Here is a 22,428-nt window from a genome sequence, read left to right as displayed (position 1 = left end):
TGGCTGGGAAGGGATCCTTCCAGGAGATACATCTTCTGACTGTTAATGGCAGAAGTAGAAGGAAGGGAGGTGCAGTTCTATGGCCAGGGGTTTTGGAAACTCGCCGACTGGCACTCATCTTCACCTCCAGATCTTGAGGACATGGCCCAGTGGAGGAGAAATACAGTGGCCTCACTGGTCCTGAGCTGAAGATGACAGCAGTAATGCACCTTTGACACAGCCACCTTTAGAGATGGGTGTATCTATTAATCTCTCTAGTACTTATCTTCAGTCTTAGTCCAGGTATACAGCCTGGCACTAGGACCTGCCCTCTTCAATCAGGTTGGTAGAGAGCCTGGGGAAAGGGAGCAGAGAAACACTCTGAGAAGGCCTTCATTTTTGATCCAAAGGCATGGTGTGAAAGGCGGTTATTTTCTGACATGGAAAGAACCTCAGCTCTCGAGGTCTCCAGCCAGCATCCACACGTTTCTAGGCAAGAAGCACGGCCCACTGGGAACTGGATCTATTGTCATCATTCTAGTTGAGATGGCCTTCAGCTGTTTAAATCCTTAAAAAGAGATCCCTATTCTTGACAATAGATACTCTCTGCTGGAGATGTACCTTATATGAATCCAGCTTCTCTGCCTCCTCTCTTCTGCCCCTTCCATGGGCATGGCATCAGCTGAAGAGTTTGCCTCCCACCCCTAATCTCATTTTTTTCCCCTACTTTAGCCCTCACTCCTTTGAGCGCATTTACTAGCCTGGCCATATCATTCTCTCTAGTCATAGCCCTGCTTCATGAGAGATCAGCTAACTCCCTCCCCTAAATTGGGGCTGACCATACAGTCTTGCTGGACTGGAAGGTTTGAAAGAGACGCCTAAATTTTTCTAGGCTAGCTGATTGTCAATCTGCTCCTTCTCCTCAGTCAATACTGCCCACTCTCCACAGTAGAAACCAATGCAGAAATGACAGTGCATGTAGGGTCCCAGAAGAAGACAGAACCAGCCTCTTCCTGTAAACTCACTCCCAGAAGCTTCATATCAATGTCCCCTCAGCCACCCACTCAACAGATCTCTGTACCATGGGATCAGTCCTGCCTCTGCTTACATGGCAGCACAGGTGAGGCGGGGTCAGCTGGAACTGCATTCAGGAGCCTAGCGTTCGGCACTCAAGCTCTGCTCTAGGCGCACCTTTCCAGGACATTCATTTCCAGGAATTACAGAAGATGAATGGCTAGTCTAAGTGAATTGATGGGAAGTGGCACAGGACAAAAAAAGACGGATACCCAAAGCACAGCACAGAATTATCTGGGCTTGAGTTGTCACTGAGCTGTATGGACTTGGGTGACAGCCATTGTGTACTTCAGTTTTCTCCTCTTTGGAAAATGCAGTCTCTTGACCAATGAGATGCCTGAAATGCGTAGTGTATTTTCCCCTCCGTGGAGCAGCTACTATTTAGTGTTTGGTAAAGCAAGCCTGTGACTTAACCCTGGCCTCCAGTGTGCACCATGTCATCACTGGCCACGGTCACTGTCATTCTTAGGACCAGGGTGACCTTTTGCCTGTTGGTTTTCTCCTGGGGATCGAGTTGGTGTGGTCCAAAGGGTCTAAGAACTGCTCCAAGGCATGAGGCGGTGTGTCTAGGAACTCCTTAGCAATGCATGTTCCAGGCTCCCCTCTCCCAGCTGCTGGATGCAGACCCCATCTGACTAGCTTTCCAGATGACCAACATCCAGGTTTGCTGGAGAACCACAGACAGGAAGAACCATGAAAAGCATGGCCTCCACAGTCTAGCATTATAATCCCGGCTAATGTGGAGCCAGGTAAGAAAAGGGGATTGTTCTTGCCAGCAGCATTGGGAGGAATGGCTTCAAGAGTGACATGGACCTTTTGTTGTTGTTATTTTTTTAAATCATGGAGTTTAAAACAATAAACAAGTCATCAAAACGTCATAATATTTCTAAGGCAGGGCTGACCTCCCCAGTTTTCTGTTCATCACAATCTATCCTGTGAAAAGGGGTACAAAGTCCTTCTAAGGATGGACAGGGAAGCTATGATGCCACCTATTTGGATTTTTGTGTGCCATACAATAAAGCGTGACGCAGCCTGGGGTGGCCCTAGACACAGAGGGCAAAAATGTCAGTGCTGTCGGTATTGTTTTGTTTTTACCCGGATTCCCACCCTCAGAGCCGATACATAGTCCAGAGTCCAGCACCGCTCCCAGGAAGAGGGCTGCGATGGGTCTGTAGGAAGCCGCGGCAGCCAGAACATTACCTCTAAACAGCTGCTCCGGAGAGCCGTCTGGTGCAGAAGTATTAACTCACTGGTGTGCCGGTGAACCACGAGACATGCAGCGAGAGGAGCACAGTTCTCTTGATCAGAGGACCATAATACCGTGATGTGTCTGCGGGGGAGGGCACAGACGCTGGACAGGTTATGCGGAGCTGAGCACATCACACTTGAAGCAGGTGTTACGTGAAAACTGCGTGCGTGGATGGAATGATCACATAGGGTATTGCTCCATCTCCTCCCTCTCCACTTCCTTCTCCTCCTTTGCTCCCTCCTCTGATGTCCGCTGGGCACAGCTCGTCATTGTTGAGTGGCCACCTGAGTATTGTGATGTCAGAGGCAGCAGCCACAGAGAGCGATAGGAGGGGCGTCTGTGCCAGGCTTGAGCGCCAGGCTGCTGTAATAGAAAGTTTCCACACACCTTCTATTCCTAACTTTGATCACACGCATCCCTGGCCCGCGTGCTCCGTCGGCACCAGCAGACTGTCACACACTTAGGAAGACGCTCCATTTTAGGACCATGACCACAGCCTGTTTGTGCTGGGTATCAGTTCCCCGGTTCTCCAGAGTCTTGAGCTTTTTACATCTTATCTCAAATGCAGATAACTGAGCCCAGCTCAAGACATCTGGAAATGCAACTTAGATTTGGGGTGGGGGGAATCAGCGTCTTAGTTCACTCAACCCTGGCCGTGCCCTGGATGCCAGGAACATCAGAAGTCTGCAGGTGGACGTCGGAAGAGGGCTCTGCTCAGAACTGTTCACAGTGGGGATGGGACCTTCTTTTATTTTTTTTCTTTAATTGAAGCTGGCATTTGCGGCATTAGTGCGGAGGAAACAGAAATGAAACTGAAAGGTAGCGTGGGTGTGCCTCTCTATGCCTCTGTGTGTGTGTGTGTGTGTGTGTGTGTCTGAGAGAGACAGAGACAGAGAGATATTATCCAGGATGTTGACCCTGGTGCGTAAAATGCCTCGGAACTGCAGAAACAGGAAGCAAGCTGCCTAGAATAAGACGTGGATGCGGAGAACAGCGTGTAACCTTTAGCTCATGCCTGCTCCCTGGAATCATCAGGGGACAGAGCTCAGGTCCTAAATAAAGCCCCAGAGGGCACATGCGTCGAAAGTTCTGGCTTGTGTGTAAAACAACCAGTGGACCAGGAAACGAGAGTGATCAACAGCAAGTAAGGCGACTGGGTTTCTGCATCTGCCATAAATTCCTTTCAACCATGTAGTAAATAAAATAAAACTTCATTGTAAATGAGCCTCGGCTGTCCCCCATGTGACTGCTTTTCTGCCTCCTCATGTGACTGGCCTCCCAATTTAGCGTGTACCCAACTCCCAATGACCTGTAATAACACTATTCCCAAATTAGAGCTCTCCATTTGACTTGGCTTTGGTTCCTCCCTCAAAGCAAAATAAAGCATCCGTTTTCTTATTTTCACATTCATAATACTCTCCCTTGGAGTTGCCAATTCAAACCCTGCTCCAGGCAGATTGAGCCCTCCCTACTTTTTTCCCCCCTTCTTCTTCTTCTGGTTAGCCAAGAGCCTGATGGAAAAACACCAAGAGACAAAAACAAAAACAAAATCAGACAAAAATTCCAAGTAAGTGACATTTGCTGGAAAAGCTATGGTTCACATGCAAATAAAAAGCTCGCTGAACCCGCTGGTACACAGGGCAAACCCTTGGCTCCAGCGTGCGAAGGACAGCATGAAATCACCCACCACTAAACTCACTCTGGAATACTGGAACTCTCTGGCAGGACCTTCTCAACTAATGATAAGAACCCCCAACAGCAGCATGACGAAACTAACCGGCTGGGAGCCCAGGGCCTCCCAGCTAGGCTCACAAGCCGTCCCCAAATCCCCAAGGGAAGTCCTGCATCCCCTGGTCCCCATCCATCCCCGACCGCCCATAGCCTGTGAGGAGGTGGGGTGAGGGCTGAGCCTCCCTGGAAGGTGCTCCCTTCCCAGCAGACACACAGTAGACCAAGCTAGGGACACTGGACTCACTTGTCTGTCCTGGATGCTACAGTCCAAGGAAACTCTCTGCCGTGCTCCAGACAGACCTCCTCAGCCCTGCCCAGAATCTCTGTCTAAGCTTCCCAGTGTACCAGCCTCTGAGTGCAGGCTCAGGCTAGAGACAGTAGTAGATTCTGCTCCTCATACTGGCAGTCAACTGACATCCCACCTATTTTTCATCCCTCAGGACATGAAGGTTCATCTGACATGGCTATCATTTTCTCCATATGTGGCCTTTAGGGAGTACAAACTCTGTATTGAATCATGGGACTATAGAGGTGGGAGGACCCCCTTTGTTTGATTATAGAGGGGGGATCACCACCAAAGGATCCTTGCCCAAGAGTCCCCCAGGTCTCATGCTTCAGGCCATGGGGCTCTCCTTCATTGTCAGAGCTGGAACTACAAAGCCAAAATTGATCCCTGCAATATTTGCCAGTTAACTGGGGTCCATTTTCCTAAAACTGCAAAGAACAAATCGACAATATTCACATGCCAACGTTTATAGTAGTCATATAACATCCAAGGAAGGATTCACATGCCTATCAGCTGATAAACAGAATGTGTGCTGTACAGTGGAATATTATTCACCCTTCACAGGGAAGGAAGTTCTGACACCAGCCACAACACTCATGGGTTTCAAGGACATTACACGCAGTGGATTAAGCTAGATTAAAGGGGATAAATAATGTACAATTCCACTTACATGAATGAGTTTCTTAGAGATAGAAAATAGAATGGAGGTTGCGGGGGCTGGGGCAAGAGGAAGAGACACCCACTGTCTAATGGGGTACAGAGTTCTTATATAGGATGGCAGAGGGATTCTAGAAGAGAATAGTGCCGATGGCCCCTCAGCTTTGTGAATATAATACTTAAAATGGTTAAAACTGTGAACTTTATAATGATAAAAATACAGAAAAATAAAATCTACTTTCCTTTTCACAAAACAGCTATTCCCCTAAATCTGTCCTATTAGTCTAAAACTCACCAGCACTGAAAAGTCGTTTTGGGGGATGTGACTTCTGGGCGCCCCACCTCTTGACCCCCTCTTCTGAGTACATGTGATGCCTCTGGAGCCCAGGGCTCCAGAGCTGAGCCTTGGATGTACTGAGAGGCCCTCTCTCCAGGTCCTGTCTGAAGGCCCCATGCTACCCCTACAGGGAGCACTGCACAGGGTGAGTCTCCCCACTGCCTGCTTTGGCTACTAGGACCAAGGCCCAGGAATTAAAACAGGAAACCATCTCAGTGCCCTAGGCCACTGTCCTAGACCTGGCTCCGTTCCCCAGGTGGCTGTGGGCAGCTGCAGCTGAGAAGCTCACCCAGCGACGGCCATTGGAGAGGGTTCTGCACACACTGGCCTCCAAGAGACCTTCCTGTTCTTCTGGGTGTTGGGCAGATGGGAATGGGCAGCGGTCTCGAAGGCTGCTCCTCCGTACTCTACCACAAGCCTGGGGCCTAATCAGGGTGTTCAGAGAGGTCTGCTAAGTGGTGTAGCTCCTCAGGGCTGAGCAAAGTGCTTCCCATTGGGTGCAAAAATACACTCAGAGCCCCTTGGCCCATCTGGAAAAGGTTATATAGTCTGAGGCACGAGAGCTCCTTTTTGAATTTTTGAAATCTGTCAAAATGAAAAGCCTGGGTGTTGGTCTTGATCCACAGGAGTCAGGCATTTCCTAAGAGTGAACTTCTCACGCCTTGGAAGGGGACGAGTGATTTGGGGGTACCATCTGGGGTGTTGCTAACTTGGGAAATGCTGACAGGCGCAGCAAGCAGCTTTTCTAAGGAACTCTGCTTCTTTGTCAAATGAACAGCCCTTCATGTGGTAACCTTTCAAGTGCTAATTCATCTCTAACAGGTGAGTGATATTCCTGGGGAAGGGCACTGGGGGGCATGGGCATTGGAGCCCGCATGCACACAAGAGCCCACATGCACGCATGCATTCAGGTGTAGGATGTGTGCATTTGTACATGTATGTATAGGGTGTGTATATGTATATACATGTATGCATGAGGTGTGTGTGCAAGCATGTGTTTCACCTCCAAGCTGGACAAAGCGCATGTCAAGAGGGCTGACTACTTTCTCTACCTTCATCTTCTTGACTTCTGGCTTTCTGTTAATATTGAAGCCAATACATACTAGGTTGACTTTGAAAAACTTTTTCCAATGCCAGCATTTTGTCTGGAGTTTGAGGAGAGGGAGTTTAAAAAAACCACACCTTTTCTGGAAGTCTTGGTTTGGGGATGTGCTAGAGAGGTTCCCAAGAACTTGTCATCTCTCGGATGGGCCAGGGGAGGACCTCACACCTAGATAAGCAGGGGACTCGCTCTCTTGTGTGGAACAGTTTAGACTTCAGGCACCTGGTTTGGAAAGGAGCGCTTTGCTCTGAAGAGAGAAAACTCGGCTTCTTCATGATCACTTTCTCCCTTTAGAAAGATCTTGTACTTCCCTTCCTCCTCCGTGAAATTGGTGAGCTATAGGGATCTACATTTTCTGATGTAGAGAGACAAGATAAAGGCCTGGGGAGCACCATGGCGGAAGAGGTTAAGTTTGTGTGTGACGGGCTCTTGGGTAGGAATAAATTAAGCCAGGATGTATGCTTGGTGAAGAGTCACAGAAGACTGGCAGATAGCCGTCCGGGATCCCAGCCCTTCCATCCCCACAGGCCCTTCGCCCTTGCTGGAAGCAGACCTTTCCGTAGAAAGCATGGGGGCCACATGTGGTGGCCCTGGGGCGGAGGTCCACGGCTCTCCCTGGCCCTGAGGCTGGGCCTCAGGACTTATTAATACCGTGTTTTCAGCCTTCCTCACTAGGATCGCCCCGGGGGAAGTTCCATCTGCCCCCAATCCAGCCCCTTTGGAGGTGACCAGGAGAGGTGACTCTGTGAAGGAATGGGCTGTCCTCCATAGCCTTCCCGGGAGACGTCTCTAGGGATGGAATCCATACCCCGGAGGCCCAGAGCACTAGCGGCCACTTCTGTTCCTCCAGATTGTGGCTTCCCTGGGGAGGACCCACTTGGGAGCATCAGGCGGCATCTGCCCGTGGAAGAGGACACTGTGGGGGCTACAGAGACATCTTGGTGGACTGTCCATGCACCAGCCATCTTTTTTTAAGATTCATTTTTATTTTATGTGTATGAGTGTTCTGCCTGCATGTGTGTCTGTGCACCGTGTTCAGAGCCCACAGCGATCAGGAGAAGGCATCAGATCCCCTGAGACTGCTGTTACCGAGTGCTGTAAGTCACCATGTGGGTGCTGGGAGTCGAATCTGGGTCTTCTGGAAGAGCAGTCAGTGCTGTTAACCACTGAGCCATCACTCTAGCCCCAGGTGCCAGCAATCTTGCAACCAGCGGCAATCAGTCTATTTCTCTATGTCCAGCAGGCTAATAAACCTTACAAGGTCAGATGTAATCCTTGGAACACCTGTGTTGCTCGAGAGGCGGGGCTTTAGTCAATGTTTATTTCCTTTTATGCTTTAATTTAGTGTGTGGTTGTTCTCTACTGCATCTTTTTTTTTTTTTAATTTATTGTTTGAAAGAACAAAGCCATTGAGTACAGATCCAGAGCGGAACGTCATGGAGACCTGACCCTGTAGAACCAGGGTCTGCATCAGCAGATGCTTAAAATACAGCCAATGAGCAGCAGGCACTATGAATATGGTTACTGGGATCTGGGACATGTCTGAGAGCCACAAAAGGAGCCTTTGGTGGCTATGTGCAAGTTGAGGCAGGTTCGGAATGCAGGGCCTGGGAAGATACAAGGCCACACAAGAGAGAAAGCTATGTCCAGCTATTTCTGTTGCCTCCTGAGCCATGGGTATCACATAGCTTAGAACAATCCTTCTCTTGATCCATTTCCCCAGATTCTTCCATGCACTTAGCAGAAACCCACACTCATAAGCATTAAAGGTAATACTGTGGTATGTATCAGGGATCCCTATTCACGAGAGATTTGTGAAACCACACACCCCTTCTGACTCAGTTCATGTTTGAGCTATTCACCATAACAGTCCCCATCAGGCCAGGCGTGTAACCATAGATTGCTTGTCATGACAACATAACAATTTTGTGGTCTCTCTTCAATAGCTTTACACTTCCTGTTGAAGTGGGATATTGCATCCTCAATAAATCCTTCCCTCTCCAGATCAGTGTTTGTGTTACAGCTTTTCTTCTGGGAGATTTCCAGCTCTCTCTCTCTCTCTCTCTCTCTCTCTCTCTGTGTGTGTGTGTGTGTGTGTGTGTGTGTGTCCCTCTCTCATCTGAGAAGCTCTGCTAAACTGGCTTCTTGCACATTTTTTATTTGACACTCCATTCATTCTGCATGCAGGCACATAGGCACCCCCAAACCGAGTGACGGGTCCACACAGCCATTGTTGGCCACTCAATCCCTGATTTCCTTTCTGAGGTGCTAATGACATCTGCTCCGTGTGCAGCGGTGTTTTCAAAAGTTTGAAACATCTCTCTCTCTCCAAGCATAACTACTTCCCATTTTCAAAGTGAGCGTGCCTGTCGGCTGGCGGGGACACTAAGGCTCGCCCTGTCCCTGGCAGCACTGCAGTCCGCTGCCTCTCTCTGGGGCGCTAAGGCCTCCCTGGCTGCAGGGAAGCCTCACAGCTTCTTTTATGCTTCCTTGGTTTTTCCCTGGGAAATCCAAACCGTGATAGGCACTAGACATTTAATAACAGATGAAAAGCGCATCGTGGTGTGTCTCTACAGCAATACAGAATCCAAATCTGAAAGCCACCAAGTCGTTGCTTTCTTCCCCTCTCCCTGCCCTGCTGGCGGGCTGTGAGGGAACTGGGTGTGTCAGATGAGGAGAAGGACTCTAGGACATACCATTACAATTATCTAATAATAACAATAACACTCTTCCTGGCAATGTCCTTTGAAAAGATTAAAATCATAAGGTTTCCTTTACATCTCAGCAAGCTTCTGAGGTAAAATAATAAAGTCAAAATACAAATGACTTCATTATCTACCAGTGACCCTGGTTACTTTAAGTTTTCTTAAAACTTTAACACTGAAAGACAGCAAAAATGCTGAAATGGAGAATTGAGGATTTTGTCTCAACTGTCATGTTTCACTTTTCTTGAGAGATGTTTAACAAATTTGGATAAACCTAAGTTAGGTAAGCTAATTTCCCCCCTTAGAATAACTATATCAAAGAGTCACCACTCAGAAAGAAACCAACAACTCCAAACAAATTATAAGCGTAAATATCACCTTAACAGTCCAGAAATATACACAACACAAGTGCCTGCGGCAGCCCTCAGCCTCACCCAGCCTCAGCGGTGAGCCACTTTGCAATGCAAGCAGTGCTTAGAGAAAGCGAGTGTTTGCTAGTGAGGCCCGGTTCACCGTCTTATTGATCTTCCCCCGACAGAAAACCTGGTGGCTGTTGTTGTTGTTGTTGTTGTTGTTGTTGTTATTAAAATCAACACTACTTCTGTCTTGTGTGTGTGTATTTTTTTTTGGTTTGTTTGTTTTGTTTTGTTTTGTTTTTGTCCACCTCTTTACAAAGCCCAAGAAAAACCTTGAGGCAAACCAGGAGACTTTCTAGCAGATATGGAATAGGAAGAAATGGGGCGGGGGGATGGACAGCACACATCACATGTGAACTGAAGAGATGGCCTGTGGCCTTGGGGAACTGTGAACCTCTCGCTCGCTCTTGTTTGGACCTACATATTTGGACACAATCTGCTTCCAGATCCTCCAGGTTACCCCATGTCTTGTCTGAGACCTTCTTAGCAAAACCAGAAGACTGCCAAATGGAAGGAAATACTGCCTTTCAAATGTTCTGAGGCGCTGACTGACTACGGCTCAGGGGACAGAAGGGTGACTGGGAAGAAGTTAGTAAGAGGGCAGGTGTTTGGTTCAGTTTTGTCTCTGATTCAACACCGGACCCCAGGGACATGGCACAAGGTTTTAAGTCTGGAATACTCTCTCTCTCTCTCTCTCTCTCTCTCTCTCTCTCTCTCTCTCTCATAGTATGTAAGCCTGTTTGGATACATTTCTGTGTGCACGAGTGGGGATTCCAGAGGTCAATGCTGAGTTTTCCCCAGTCGCTCTCCACATTAATTTTTGAGGCAGGGTCTCTCACTGAGCGGAGTTCACAGATCCGGCAAAGACTATTGGCCAGGGAGCTCTAGTTCTCCTGTCTCACCTCCTCAGCGCTAGGACGACAGGCATGCGTCCCTGTGTTCAGACACATGCCACCATGTCCAGTTTTATGTATAGGTATTGGGGATCTGAATACAGGTATAAGGACCCTGGTGAATGTGCCATGTCCCCGGACTCTGGGAATGTAATCTCTTATGACTCAGTTTCCTAGGGGAGAGAAAAGAGGTTCTTCTACCACAGCTTACTTCCAAGGAATGTTCTGGAGAAGAACGGCTGTGAGCCTGGCGACTCAGCCCTGGTGTAATGATTGGCATTTACTCTGAACATCCTTCTCTGGGGCTCTTCTTTTTTATGGGCTAAACCTTCACTGCTGCCCAGGCCTCACAGTGTCCACTGACATGTGGCTGGGCCTGACGCCTCACGGCATCTGGAAATGGGAGAGCATGCTGAAGCATTCCTGGTGGCAGAGGGGTATTTTTAGCTCTTTTAGAAAAGATTAGACTGTTTCTCATACAATTCATTCCTCATAATATTAGCACTTGTGTCTTAAGAGCACGCAGCAGGGAGCTATTGTTGAGGAGACAGGAGCAGAATAAAGTGGCTGAGTTAGAAGGGATACGTGCATTCTCTTCTGCTGAAAATATCTTCTACACACCGACCTTCCAGTGAGCTGCTCCAAAAAAGCCCTGCTCCTAGGGGCCATAAATTCACGAGGATCACCAAAATCCAACTTTAAATATTTGACCTCCTGTCTCGAAGAGTAATGGGGAAGTCTTACCTGTGCGTTTCCGAGCCCTGTCAGCCTGTTCCACACAAGTTCAAATGCAGTGTAAAAAAAGGCATGCAGCAGAACCGTCTGTCCTTGCTGTTCTTGTTCTTTCTGCTGTCTGCCTCTTAGCCAGGCAAAGAGGAAAGTACTATAAAGGGTTGTTATCGCCCAGGGTTTCTTGTCTTCCCGGGTCTCCACAGACCTCCTGAAACATCTGCTGACAGCAGGAAGATCCCTGTCATCAGCCCCTGTCCTTCAAACTTCATTCCAAAGGAACTGCCCCACACCCGGAGCAAAGAAACACAACCATCCTCTAAGACACAGACACGCCCGGAAGAACCTAGACAGACAGGTCTCGTGAAGTCTCCATCCCATGTACGAGCATCAAGTCACACCCATTCTCTTCTGGCTTCACTGTGCATAACTCTCCTCCCGTCAACCCTAAGCATCAAAACATAGCAGTTCCCTGCTTCTGTGTGTCTTCATTCCTTTGCATGTAGACATGTGTATCATACCCGTGCCTGGCTTTGCATCCTCTGGAACAGGGGTTATGGATGGTTGTGAGACACGTTGTAGGTGCTGGGAACTGAGCCTCGGCCTGTCTGTAAGAGCAGTAAGTGTCCTTAACTCATGAGTCATATCTCCAGCCCAAATGCTATCCTCAACCATGAGCCCAGTGATGGGAAAGAAAGGTGTTTCTTTGTCCCTGTATTAGATAGATATGTGTAGGTAAAAATAGACAGAGGATAAATATTTAGATAGATAATAGGTAAATTGATTGACTGATAGACTGTGAACTGGCTGCAAAACATTAGAGACTATTTCAAAAGCATTCAGACACTAGCATAAACCCCCACAGATTAATTCAATAGACACAAATACCCTTTCAGCAAAACATTCCAGTCTATGAGAGAATTTCCTTCTTCTTCTACCAAGGACAAATATTTTACTGTGCTCTGTAAGCCTAATTAAAACAATGTTGTGGTGTTTAAGCATGTGTGGGTTACAGAGAGGAGCAACCCACCCCACACAGGTCTTCCTTCCTTCCAGCTGACATGGGCTGTTTGGTGAGAACCGTGCAGCGCCCTCGGAGACTTCTGCTCTGTTTCATTAATATTCACATATCCACTTGGTAAGAACGATAGCTCGGTACCACAATTTCCATTACAAATCCTCCAAAATGCCAGGAATGAGTCATGGCATTGTGCAGTCTGGGCAGTCTGCTGATTTTCTCCATTAACCAGGCATACATCCTGACAACCTCCAGGAGAAAAGCTGAATGAGTCAGCGTCAGGAATAAACCTCATCAGCGTACTATGTGCGTGGAAAAGGCAGGGTAAGGGGGACTGGGCTTTTCGTTAATGTTTTGCTGTCTTTAAATAGAAACACTCAAAAAAAAAATCTATTTCATTACACAGAGCAAAAGAAAAGTTTAACCCGATGCCACCAACTTCTTTACACTTCCTTGATGGGCTGTGGATGGAGCCTGGGGTCTCGGGTATCCTAGGTTAGCACTGTACTGCTGAGCTGTAGTCTCTCCCCTGCTTTTGTGGTTTGTTTTTGTTTTTAACAAGCCCTCACAAGGTTGCCTAGGGCAGCCGTATTTTGTAGGGAAAGTGAGACCTGAACTAGGAGTCCTCCTGTCTCAGCCTCCAAAACAGGGTTACAGTGTTCTTGAGTTCTTACATTATTGCCAGTCAGAACAGAAGCATGGCTAAGAAACAAACTTAAAGCTGCAGATGTAAGATAAGGTTCTGGCCTGTGGAGACCTCTTCCGCACCCTGGCAGGCTCCCTTTTGCGTTCTCCTTCTGGTAAGTAGGATCTGCATCTCTTTAGCCCAACCCTGTCTTGAGAATTTGCTCAGCTATGCATAAGAGAAATCCTGGACCATAGATTAAAGAATTTAGCATATTTCATAGGCCTAGAAGTTTCCTGATATTTTGACACATCAAAAGTGCTTTAATACCAGCACTCGTGAGACAAGCAGATTCCCTGTGTTCAAAACTAGCCTGGTGTACATAAAAAAGTTCCAGGACAGCCAGAGCTACAGAATAAGATCCTACCTCAGAAGCTTCAGAAGCTGTGAGTGCATCTGCTGAAGGGCAAAGGAGCTATAAAGGACAGAACAGGACTCCTAGGTGTACTGGAGGAGGTTTATTGTGATATGTGGAAGAGCATATTTAGAGGCAGAGTCTTCTGGGTAAGTCCAGAGTGGACATGGCCAGCTGAGCTGGGCCACGTGGAAGAGGGAGAGGGAAGGAGAGAAGGTGAGAGGGGAACCAGGTGCAGCAGCCAGAAAGCCAAAGGCACAAGGAGCAGGTAACCAGAATGTCTGGATTACACAGGGAAGAGAGTCCCAGGTAAGGGCAGCCCAGGCCCTAGGCTGTAGAGTTCCAGGTAAGAGGTAATGCCAGTCATACCCTGTAACAGTAGGGACTGAGGGATGCTGGGAGAACGTGGAGGCCAGGTCTGTTCTGATATGTTAAATAGGCACCTCAGCCATTTGTCCTGGGTTTGAAACTTAACATCTGCTGTTTGAAACTAGCATGTTAAGATGATTTTGAAACCAAGCACAATCATGAAAAATGGGAAAATACGAGCACGATCAGTTTGTTAAAGCCAACAGGAGTAGGTAATTACTGAGGGTGACTTGCCAGGGCACCCCTACTCCATTCATTCTGCATGCAGGCACATAGGCACCCCCAAACCGAGTGATGGGTCCACACAGCCATTGTTGGCCACTCAATCCCTGATTTCCTTTCTGAGGTGCTAATGACATCTGCTCCGTGTGCAGCGGTGTTTTCAAAAGTTTGAAACATCTCTCTCTCTCCAAGCATAACTACTTCCCATTTTCAAAGTGAGCGTGCCTGTCAGCTGGCGGGGACACTAAGGCTCGCCCTGTCCCTGGCAGCACTGCAGTCCGCTGCCTCTCTCTGGGGCGCTAAGGCCTCCCTGGCTGCAGGGAAGCCTCACAGCTTCTTTTATGCTTCCTTGGTTTTTCCCTGGGAAATCCAAACCGTGATAGGCACTAGACATTTAATAACAGATGAAAAGCGCATCGCGGTGTATCTCTACAGCAAAACAGAATCCAAATCTGAAAGCCACCAAGTCGTTGCTTTCTTCCCCTCTCCCTGCCCTGCTGGCGGGCTGTGAGGGAACGGGGTGTGTCAGATGAGGAGAAGGACTCCAGGACTCTTCCAGCACAGACCTACTGTGGCAGACAGCAGCATCTTAATCTCAGGCTATCCACGGTTTTAGGCTATACTCTTGCCTAATGTTGACACACAGGCTTGCCTTTTCTTTTGCTTTCTTTCTTTTTTAAGTGATGGGCGGCCTCCAATGCTCAGGCATGATTCAGCATACAAAGACGAATGACCACATGACCTAACTGAAGGGACCACCTCCTGATTTCTCTCTAGCCTTCTACACTGAGAGGAAGGTTTGCACCTGTTCCAAACACTTAGAAAAACCCTGACTTTTCTAACCCTTGCAAGCAAGCACTCTCTGGCCTGAGTTTTCGGAACAGCCACTCATATGTTCACTGGACTCTGATGTCCCCCAAGACCCAGAGCATCAGAAAAGGCCGATTAAGATGGCCTTGCTTTCCTGGGCACAGGGAGTGCAGGCTGCGGTTGGTGTCCTGACTCTGAGGAGAAAGCTTAATTCAACATGACACCTCTACTCACTCGCTACCACGAACAATCATTTCGATTAAGTCACTGCACTCCGAGAATTCACATTTAGTAATAAGCTAAAGGCCCGAAGCTTTCTGCTGCTGAAACTCTGGTCCCCATGTTACCACAGTACTGCACAGTCAGAAAGGAAGCATGGATAAGGAATAGACTTCAAAGGCTGCCCTCCAGCACAAAGTTTCACAAAAGCTCTGTGGCTCTGGGGCTCGTAAAATACACTCCTGGCCATGGTGTGGGTTGTCTGTCCCATGTCTTGGAGCACAGCTTGGTCGTCTGTCCCATGTCTTGGAGCACAGCTTGGTCGTCTGTCCCATGTCTTGGAGCACCACTTGGAGCACAGCTTGGTTGTCTGTCCCATGTCTTGGAGCACCGCTTGGAGCACAGCTACCTGGATGCTATTGAATTTACTGCACACCCAGCCAGTGGCTCAGTTGAGTTCCTTCTCATTTTCTTGACATTAGACTCTGCCTTCAGATGACAGAGAGCACACCCCCTGCGTCAGAACCCAGGCTCTACTCAGCAGGCAAGGCGCTTTCCCTTTTGTTTCACAAACTTCCCAGCACACCATGAAGTCAAGTTTTTTAACAAGCTGCATTTGGGGTTTGACTTTTAAAGGGAAACACATGAAGGCCTAGAGAGATGGCTCAGTGATTAAGAGCACTGGCTACTGCTCCAGAGGACTTGAGTCTGATTCTCAGCACCTACATGGTGGTTCTCAATCACCTGCAATTCCAGTTCTAGGGGATCCTGTGCCCTCTTTCAGCCTTCAAAGGCACCAGGTATTCATGTGGTATACAGACATACATGCAGGCAAAACACCCACACACGTAAAATAAAAATAAATACATCTAAAATCGGAAAGAAAGACAGACAGAGAAGGAGAGAGAAGGGAAAGGAAAGGAAAGAAGGAAGGAAGACAAGAAGGAAGTTACGTAGAAAATCCACAGCAGAGTAGCAGCACAAAGGAGCAGCAAAGGTCCTGTCCTTCTCTTCCTAAAAATGGAATAAACTTCCCTGGCAGCAGGCTTGCTGCCTTTGAATATATTCACTCCTCAAAGGAGATAAGTGTCGTGCCAGGCTTCCTCTGGCTACAGAGACCTGGCCTTCCTTTGCATAAACTCTTCCCAAGGAAAAGAATGGGAGTGCCACAGTTTCGTATCTTGGCGTTTCTTGCTGGACTTAAGTAGGGTGTTAAAATGGATTTAGGTCGCAGCAGGGAGAAGTGAGTGAATCTTCAGCACTCCCCTCACTTAACCGTATGTCCCTAAGCCTGGCCTTTTATGACTCGGGCATCAGGTGCTTCAAAAGTAAGAGAGGGTAGCCTTTAGAGCTTAGGTCCCCAAAAGAACCCCATCGAGACCCATGAACTAAGGGTTAATGTCTGTTAATATTTACACAGACTGAAGACAGACATCTGATCGACCCATGTGATGGTCGAGTTAAGAGAATTCTCCTTAGACACAGCTAATCAAGGGCTCTTGGAGGGGCAGTGCTGGTAGGAAAGGGTTCCCTCTGAGGGAGTGCAGAGCCTTCGCCTCACAGCCCAGGGCTTTGATAGAAAGCCCCTGCGATGCCTGGGCATCCTGGTAGCAGAAAAGACTGACTGTATTTCCCAGTGCTCTTTTTAGCAGCCGAGAGGTTAATGAAATGAGTCCAAGTTTCAAGTGCTAAAAGCAGCAGGCGGCCTACTTTGCCGACACTGTCTCCAAAGCCATGGTCAAGTACAAGGCGGTCATTATTTCTTCAGTGACCCCGAGAATGTCTCTAGTGCCTGTATTGTTTCCTAAGTTTGGAAGAAGCACCAAATAAGGATGCCTTTTGGTTCAAGGTAGGAGCCATGACTATTTATATGACCTCACTCTTTCTTACATAATATAATAAACAGACCTCTTAGGCCTGAAACGGAAAGAGCCAAATTCTGCCTTTAGACAAACATGTGCTGGTTTCATTGAAGTCAGGGTGACTTGGCTCTCAAACAGCTGAGGGAAAGCTTCCCTCTTGAGCAACAGTGCAGTGGGTAAATCCGGGTTTCCCAGCCCGGAATACAGGACTCTGGAAATGAGCCACTGAAGGAGTATGAGGAAATGTCTTTAAAACCCTAACCAGCAAATACTTTCCATCATGGGAAAACTAGCCTGTCTCCCTTCTGAGATGACAAAGTAACCTTTGAGAAACAAAGCAGCCTCCTCTCCAGAGTTCATCTGAGATCTCGTTCTGTAAGCCTCCGATGCAGACAGAATTTAGTGTGGGCCAGAAGCTCACTCCGATTTTACTCGCCATCACTTCCTGGGAGAGCGCAAGGCTGGCTTCAGAGCATCCGATGACATTCACAACAGCCATCTCATTGCACTCACACTACTTAGACATTTTACAGTAACTGGTCTTGATTTGGTCCATACACAAGTTTAGTTATGTACTTCCTTCTACTAAAATAGAATTTTGAATGATATACATAGGGTCTGAGGACTGCCCCCCCTTTGCCCCATAATATATTTAAAAAATTGATATTGCCCTTACATAATTACTTGGGTAATTTTTAGAAATTGATGGTAGCTTTCATATAGCTGGAGTTGAAAATGATTGAGTCTATTGCTCAAAGCAACCAATTTTTAATTTTCAAATAAATCTCGAAGTTGATAGGGAACCTTCTTGGGGATACTGTGAACCTGGTCAGTCCCTTGTGATATCCTCCTGAGCCTCATCTACAGATGTTCAGGAGGGACCAAGAGAGCTAGGTTTCCAGGTGTAAAGACGATAAGAAAGTCTCCCGTGGTTGAATTCCTTCACCTGTGTCTATCCCAGTTCATTCTCTACCTGCTCTCGTGGAGAAGAAAAGGGACCGCACTTAAGTAGAATTTACACATTCCAAGAAAATAAAACACAAACCAAGCAAAGCTGAGTACATTCTGAAGAAAGCCCACACACTGTCACTGAGGATAAGCAGCATCTGATGGCAATGGGCAATGCCTTCCGCTCTCCACCCTCCTCCTCCTGCCATCTTCCTGTCCCATCACTTGACCCCTAATACACACCTTTTGCCCTGCAGCCTAATTTTCAGCTTGGACTCTGCTGGAGCCTTCCTTGAAGAATCCATTCAAGCCTCAGTTCTAAGCCCTGATAGTCCAAGCTTCAACTTCATGCCTGCTGGCAAGTAGCTCATTGTTCTGTTCACTGGCGCTAAGATGGGGAGGCATGCCCTGAGATTTGTTTGGATTCTAGCTTCATTTAGAGTTCTTGATGACTAAGCTTGTTTCCAATGTTCAGTAACTTCCAAGACTCCAGTAATGACACTCAAGACCCCACAGTCTTGCTCCAGCTTTCTAAGCAACCCCTTGTCCCAGCTACATTCCCTAACCCTGTACTTCAGTACAGACTCTGCCTTGGCTCATTCTGATGCAGTCTGGAAGGCTGTTGTCCATCTCGGCTTCAAGAGCAATCCTGCACCTGGCATTTGACAAATTTAATGAACACTAAAAGAAGACTCACAATGTGTCAGTTCTGCTTCAAGAACTTTGCGTGTCTCACTGAGTCCTTACAACTCTAGATACTGTTATTAGCCCCATACTGTTTCTATCTGTTTGTTTAGTGTGTGTGTGTGTGTGTGTGTGTGTGTTTGTGGGTCTGCACTTGGTGCTCTTACATGTGTAGAAGACAGAGGACAACTAGCAGGAGTCAGTTCTCCCCTTCTACCCTGGGTCTTGGAGATGATACTCGGGTCATCGGGACTGGCAGCAAGTGCCTGCCAGCCAGGCTTGCTAGCTCTAGTCCAACTTGAAAGGTGAGGAAGAGACAGCATGGAGATGTGCACCAGTTTGCTTGCTGATTTCTTCTTCTCCATGAGTTTCGTGCCGTTAGTTAGGTCTCTTTTATGTCCTCAGTGTTTTGATCTTTGTGGGCTTTTCATCTTTCCTGGTAGGTGTGACGCTCCCATAAACGGAATCCATACCAGATTCCACTTTGGTCGCCTCGGTTCACCCTGCTCCAGCTCACTCTGAGTTCATGCCTGTCAGTGTCTGTAGGTGGAAAGAAGAAAACAAGGAAGGGACAAAGAGGCCGTTCAGCTAAGGGACTTCAGCTGGAGCACGGGGACCCCTCGACCTTTGTCCTCACCCACATTGGCAGGTAGTCTTGACACACAAAGCTATGTCCCGTGAGGTGGACAGGACCGCGGCCAGCCTTCCCTTTGTTCCTTCCCTTTGTACCTACAGGAGGTAGCGGCAATGACAGAGTGTCAGGGCTGAAAAACCACAGCGACGACAACTACAATTATTGTTCAGCACCTACTAGTCACTTTCATCCTGCATTGAAATCCTGCATACTTGACCTTATCGCTCTTACTCTACAGATGGGAACTGAGATTCAGCAGGGCTCAGCCGTTCAGCCAAGGTTAAAAGCTCTTAGAACACAGCAAGGAGGCTTGCACTAAGTCTGCCATGCCAGGATCAGTCTGGCTGCATCCACTATACAGTAACATCTCTTTTGGCTCCTGCGGGGCCAAAAAAAAAGGCTAGTCAGCTGAAACCATTCATTCTGAACTTCCTGGATGCTCTTTGTGGCTTGGCCTTTTAAGTGAAGTGCCCCTCCTTTCACTTCTTCCAAGAAAGCAGCTGAACAGCAACCTATTTTCCCATAATTCAAAAGTCTGGAGACTCTGGATGGTGAGCATAAAGTGCAAGACAAGAGCAGGGAGGCGGCTCAGCTGGTGCTTACTTCAGGAGGGCGAGGGCCTGAACTCGGACCCCTAGCAAACATATAAAAAGCAGGGTACAGCAGCTTGGACATGGGATGTCAGTGCTGAGTGTGAGCAGAGACAAGAGAGTCCCGGAGCCTGTGGGCCAGCTGTGCTAGTGTCAGTGAGAGACGCCTCCTCATGCATGCACTCACAGACACATGTGCCCCCGACACACCCTCCAAAATAGTCATTGAGACAATGGAGCTCGTGAGGGGTTGGGGCGGCCCTCAGAGAGACTTGGAGTGAAACAAGCAGAGAGAAACAAATGTTTTGTTTCAAAGGAAAAGGCCTATCATGCTTCATTAACCTGTAAAGATTAGTTTAGCCACAATACTCAAGGCACCCACAATATGGCCGCAAACCAAGTCTGTGGTCTGGGTGCGAAGTGCATACTTTTCTTTACGCAGGGAAAGTGGTTTCCTTATACCCAGGGGAGGGTGACGGCAGGGAACCCCCAACAGGCAGCACTTCCTCATGGGCCGGCTCTGACTCATCACGCCTGGAGTGCAATTCTGCTCACTCTAGGATTCTTGATGCAGTTTCTGTATGCAGAAGCAAAAATCATCTTCCAGGCTCCTAAGTGTCAGCCCCATCCTTTGTCTGTTTCCCACGGCTCACACCAACACCTACAGAGGCAGGATGCTGAAAACCAGCACTGACAACGGATTCGGCACAGACCAGAGGCCTGTTACATGTTCTTTGGCAGCTGGGTTCAGCCCAGCCTGACACTGGGTGCCCAGTTCTGGTCAGAGTGACCAGCGGTGTGTGCCACCTTTCCTTGAGAGTCTGCTGTTCAGGATGACCCTCAGGGAATGGCCACTTCTCTGATTAGGGGTCCTTACTTAACTGACTATTTAACAGTCCTTTCCCTGAGGCTTTTGTAATGACTAGAATATGCAGGAGGGGAAATGTAGGTGAAGGGCTTAAGGAGTGTCCTGTTTGTTTCGTTCTAAGAGAAACCCAGGGAGTTACCACAACCCTGCAGCTCTGCCGGCTCCACTTCCCCACATTTCTCTTCACATTGACTGAAGGCAAAACATGGTGACCTAATCAAAATAAGTGCCCAAAGCCTGGAGAGAGCGCGCAGCCGGTAAAGTATCTGCCATGCTAACGTGGAGACCTGGGGTCTGGCCCCAAACCCACCGTTAAAAGGCCCGGCTCGGCTTAGAAGCCTGCAATCTCAGTGCTGAGGAGATAGAAACATTTGGATCTGAGGGCTCACTGCCCAGCCAGCCTTGCTTACCCCTGAAGACACTAGAGGATTCGGATGAAGAGGGGCGGTTCAGAGAATAAACTAAGTGCCCTAGAAATGTCAGCCAGTCTTATTGTCTTATTTTCCTTTGCGTCTTCTTTCAACAAACGTTTATTCAATAATACAGGATACAGTTTGGTTACAGGAAAGAGGTAAAAGCTAGAGGAGGAAAAGCTAGAGGAGGAAACAATTACTGGTCTGGAATTTTGGGGAAATTTAGACTCTGGTCTCGTGCCTTCCTTAAACACAGTGACCGGGACGGGTAGCAGAAGTGCCCAGGTGCTTGGGGCACTTCTGTTGAAGGAACAAGGAAATCTCCCTCCATCATCCCCCTGCCTCCTAGGACTGATGGTTCAGCAAATGGCTTCTTGCTGCCCTTCTCACTTGCTGTTATCTGCTGTTGCAAGGACGTCACCAACCCCTTTAGAAATTTTGACATCGAACGATCTCAGAAGGCGTCATGGCCTCACCCCTGGAGGCAGATTGGGTGGTGTAAGTGACAAGAGGGTTCTTTAGGAGGGGCAGGGGTCATACCCAAAGGCTCATGGAGTCTTTGGGAATTGGTAAACGGAACATTTCAGTGGTACTTGAGAGAAGGCTCTGGGGGAATAGGAGGGAGAACACAGGGCTTGCAGTGGGCTGACGTGTGGTAAGACAGGCAGCTCTTGGATAGGAAGTGGGATCAGAATGGCATCACGGGGAGATGAATCTGGTGACGGCTGCCAGAGGGGCTGTGTGGCAGGGAGGATGAGAGAGGACGCCTGCCCTCACAGGGCAGGAGGAGCAGAGGGTGAGAGGCAGGGCTTGTCAGAGTCCTGGAACCTCTCCTACCTGATGTAACTGTCTCGATTTCAAAAGAGGAGCGCTGAAGTGGTGCAGAGCACTGTGCATGCCCACCTCATGCCAAGGCACCTACCAACGTGGCCTAGAAGACAAAGTAACAGACATGAGACCGTGATGGAAGAATCACCACCTCCCTGAAAGTCAGTTACTGAGGAGATGAACAGCAGGTGACAGCAAGAGAGAGGGCCACCTCAGAGATTTAGGAGTCTTAGCAGACAAGTGACATAGCAAGTCTCTCTTTGCACCTCAATAGATATCCATGCTGGTCACTGTGTTTCAGGGAGGCATGGACATGGGAGAGAAGAAAGCTAATGCCCTCTTTGTGCCTAGAACTTTGACCTACAAACATGAGTTCTCAGAGGAAGAGAAGCCTGGCTTCCAAGCAATGGCCCAAAGCCAGATTGCGACCTACCTACTGTTGGTATCAGAGACTGGGTCTGTGACAGCAGCCACCATTTTTATTTTCAGGATAAGGAAACTGAGTCAAGGTCATTGGGTGAGTCAGCAGCAGAGGAATTCAGTGGTAAGGACTTCCTGGCTTTGAAAACCTGACCTTCACTCCTAAATGTCCTCTGGGCTGCTTTGTCTGATTGGTTTTTAGTAGATTGGTTTGAAATGTCACCTCAAAATAAAGAGTATGAAATTAGAAATAAAGTAGGAGCCTTCACATCTGTTTAAATCACATTTGTTTATTATTATTATTATTATTATTATTATTATTATTATTATTATTATTATTATTAT

At 48.0% G+C, this 22,428-nt stretch overlaps 1 protein-coding gene across 3 annotated transcripts in view; it reads right to left on the bottom strand.

Annotated features, from left to right (window-relative positions):
- The window catches only part of Samd4a (sterile alpha motif domain containing 4A), a 207,928-nt gene that overhangs the window by 90,263 nt on the left and 95,237 nt on the right, over positions 1 to 22,428 (bottom strand). The window lies entirely within an intron of this gene.

Source organism: Psammomys obesus, unplaced genomic scaffold (genome assembly GCF_907164565.1).
Source record: "Psammomys obesus unplaced genomic scaffold, mPsaObe1.curated_primary_1811, whole genome shotgun sequence".
NCBI lineage: Eukaryota > Metazoa > Chordata > Mammalia > Rodentia > Muridae > Psammomys > Psammomys obesus.
This window is presented reverse-complemented; position numbering and strand designations above follow the sequence as displayed.